The sequence below is a fragment of the Marmota marmota genome, unplaced genomic scaffold, assembly GCF_001458135.2.
Source record: "Marmota marmota marmota unplaced genomic scaffold, marMar, whole genome shotgun sequence".
Classification (NCBI taxonomy): Eukaryota; Metazoa; Chordata; class Mammalia; order Rodentia; family Sciuridae; genus Marmota; species Marmota marmota.
In genome coordinates, this window is record NW_025999998.1 from 4516886 (window position 1) to 4520822 (window position 3937).

The window sequence follows — 3937 nt, forward strand, 5'->3', positions numbered from 1 at the left end:
TTTGTTCCAGAGTACTTGGCCAGAATTTATTTGTGGAGTATTATGAGGTGATAGCTTGACAATATAAATGACCGGATCTGATGGAGAAAAATCTATGAATTAGATTTATTTTGAAATCAACTTTACAAAAGTAGCTTCTCAGAATAAAAAGAGAAATCTAGTAATATATGTGGTTCACACCTGTAATCCCAACTGCTTTTGAGGCTGACACAGGAGGATCAGAAATTTGATGTCAGCTTCAGCAACTTAGCCAGACCCAGTTTCAAAAAAAAAAAAAAAAAAAAAAAAAATCCTGGAGGTGTAACTCAGTGGTAGAACATGTGTCTAGCCAGTGCAAACTTCTGGGTTCAATCCCAAACACTTATTTTATTTTTTTTTTTAAAGAAGGAAATCTAACTGGCTTGATTAAAAGAATAAGTCACAGATAAGAAATGGGTAGGAAGTTTGGACCTAAAGTTAGGTTCCCAAAGTGGGGAAAAATGAAATTTAAAGATTTTACCAGCATCAAAAGTAGAGGAGACCCTTCAGCAGCAGATGGAGCCTAGTTGTATGAATGAGTATGTGGAGTAGGGCCCCTGCCAACCCACATTAGACTGTGACATGAAAAAACAAGTAAACCTTTATTGTACTAAGTCATTTAAACTTTGGGGTTATTTGCAACAATGTTTTGCCTGAATACCAAACAGTTATTACAGACTTGATAGATGTGTTGTCAAGATTAAAGGAAAATAATCTTGCCTAATAACAGAAGCTCAGGTTCTGTAAAAATGGATGTCAAACCAATGGTCTTTTTTCTCTGAGAAATAATTCACTAATACATTCTAATGAATCTCTAAAATATTTATTCCAAACTAGGGAATTTTGTATAAATTACTTGTCAAATTTCAAAGGTGATTAATTTTATAATTAATTGTGGAAACCCACTCAGAACCCCACATGTCAGAGTTAACATAAAGATTATTTCCAGCTGAAGTTATGTGAGGTTCAACAGATACAGAAAGAAGCCTTCTCAGACCTCCTTATCTAAGATCAGGAACTTCAGAGGTCTGGGGCTGTAGCTCAGTGGTAAAGTGCTTGCCTTGCATGTGTGGGGCACTGGGTTTGGTCCTTAGCAGCACATAAAAATAAATAAAGATACTATGTGTTCATCTACAACTAAAATAAATAAATAAATAAATAAATAAATAAATAAATAAATAAATAAATAGGAACTTCAGAGAAAGGAGAACTGCCTTAAATTTCCTCTTTGGTATGGTTTCTACTTGGGGGGAAGGGGAGATCAAGAGTAAATTTAGGGCTGGGGTCAGTGGTAAAGAACTTGCATAGCATGTATGAAGCACTGGGTTTAATTCTTAGCACTGCATATAAGTGAATAAATTAAAGGTCCATTGACAACTAAAAAGTATATTTAAAAAAAGAGTAAATCTATTACAGACTCCCTTTCTGGGGGAGTTTTTTGATCCTGAAAAAACCCACTACGTCTACATAAGCAAATATTATTACAGACTTTTTTTTTTTTTCTTTTTGAGGATGTCATTTGTTCTCCTTAAAACACATTTGTCTTTTCTTAAGAAATCTGTTTGCCCTTCCTATAAAAGTCTTTTCTTGGGCTGGGGTTGTAGCTCAGTGGTAGAGTGCTTGCCTAGCATGCTTGAGATACTGAGTTCAATCCTCAGCACCACATAAATATAAAATAAAGATATTGTGTCCACTTAAAACTAAAAAATAGGGGCTGGGGATGTGGCTCAAGTGGTATAATTTTTTTTTTTTTAAAGTCTTTCTCCCCACTCTTACTATTAAGTAGCAAGCTAAAAAAAAAATTTTTTTTTGTACTGGGGATTAAACTCAGGAGCACTCAACCACTGAGCCACATCCCCAGCCCTATTTTGTATTTTATTTAGAGACAGGGTCTCACTGACTTTCTTAGGGCCTCGTTGTTGCTGAGGCTGCCTTTGAACTTGTGATCTTTCTGCCTCAGCCTCCTGAGACACTGGGATTACAGGCGTGCACCCCTGAGCCTGGCACAAGCTGAAAATTCTAACCACCTCTTTGAATTACTCATTATCGAGATTTCTTGTGTATATGCACGTTGGACACATAAATAAAACTTTTTCTATTAATCTGTGTTTTGGAAGTTTAATTTTAATTTGCAGGATCCTAATTAAGTATCCTAAGAGGGTAAGGAGAAAATATTTTTCCTCCCTTACATAATAAACCTAGGAAATTTAATTTCTTTCTTTCTTTCTTTCTTTCTTTTTTTAATAGTTGTGTGATTACTATTCTCTATTGTGAGGAATACAGTTTGTGCAGAAGGCAAAATTGGGAACTGGAGTCACAGTGTACTTGATTCCATGCATGACTTTGTATTCTTGAAGAAAAATGGAATAGCTCAAACTTTAAGTAAATGTAACGTAAACATGGGATTTGAGTTGGAATGCTTTACAATCGAGGTATGTGGTAACTAAAGACTCTCACATTTTATGCATTCATTCTAGTATAACTTGAGAGTAAAACTACCCAGATTAACTTAGAAATTGAATGCTCTGGTTCATCTTTCAAGAATGTAGTTTCTTTTAAGGAATGGTTCTGTGTACAACTATGGGGCTTTGGAGGTTCTCTTTGTTTTTTTTTTTAAGAGAGAGAGAGAATTTTAATATTTATTTTTTAGTTTTCGGCGGACACAACATCTTTGTATGTGGTGCTGAGGATCGAACCCAGGCCGCACGCATGCCAGGCGAGTGTGCTACCGCTTGAGCCACATCCCCAGCCCTGGAGGTTCTCTTTAGTGTCAAGGTTTCTAAATAAAGTTGTTTAGGCCTTCTAATAGTTTGTGAAAACTGTAAAGGGAGTTTGCTAGTTACCTCCAGAATTTCAGAGTTTATTAAGCATTGTAGTGTAAATATAAATGCGTGTACTAAGTGTGGCTAATGTGGATTCTTTAGCTTTACTTGCTCTCTGACATAAAGATCAGTCAATTTACTTCAATTTCTCATCTGAAAGATGATATTAGAAAAACTCCATTCTCTATAAATATGTACAATTACTATGTGTCAATTAAAAATAAAATACATTAAAAAATAAGTACTCAACTCTCAATTTGAGTGTTCATTAACAATTGAACGGATAAAGAAAATGTAATACACACACACAAATGCTATACAGCCTAAAAAAGGTGGGGGAATTTTGTCATTGCAACAACACAGGTGAATCTGTAGGACATTATATTAAGTGAAATAAGCAGGCCCAAATACCACATCATCTCATTTATATGTGGAATCTGAAACAATTGAATTCACAGAATGGTGGTTACTAGAAGGGGCAGGGAAGAAGGAATAGGGACTCATTGATCAAAGAATACAAAGTTTCAGATATGCAGAAGGAATAGGCTTTGAGATCTATTGCACAGCAGGGTAACTGTAATCAATAATGATGTATTCTATGTTTCAAGATAACAAAGAAAGTAAATTTCAAGGGTCTTACCATAAAAAAATGACAATATTCAAGGTGATATATTAATTAGCATATTTTAATCATTTTATATTGTATACATGTATTAAAACATCACATTTTACCCCATAAATGTATATAATTATTATTTGTCAATAAAAAAATAACAATTTTGAAACGGGGATTGGGTACAGTGGTACAGTGCTTTCCTAGCATGCATGAGGCATTAGGTTCAATCCCCAGCACTGCAAGAAGAAAAAAAAAAACAGAAAGAAAGAAAAAATACTTAATTCAATGAATTGAAGTCAATGACTTGAAGTAAGGTTTAACTTAGATCATGTTTATAGAATCCAATACGTTAAAGTCATTCAATAAATAATTCTTCTTTCCTTGCTTCTCTCTCCAATAAAACTTCAGGTAACATTTATCAACAATAAGGATAGGCAGATTTTTTAAAAAAAATATTGTTATTATCTGTTTAGTACGGAAT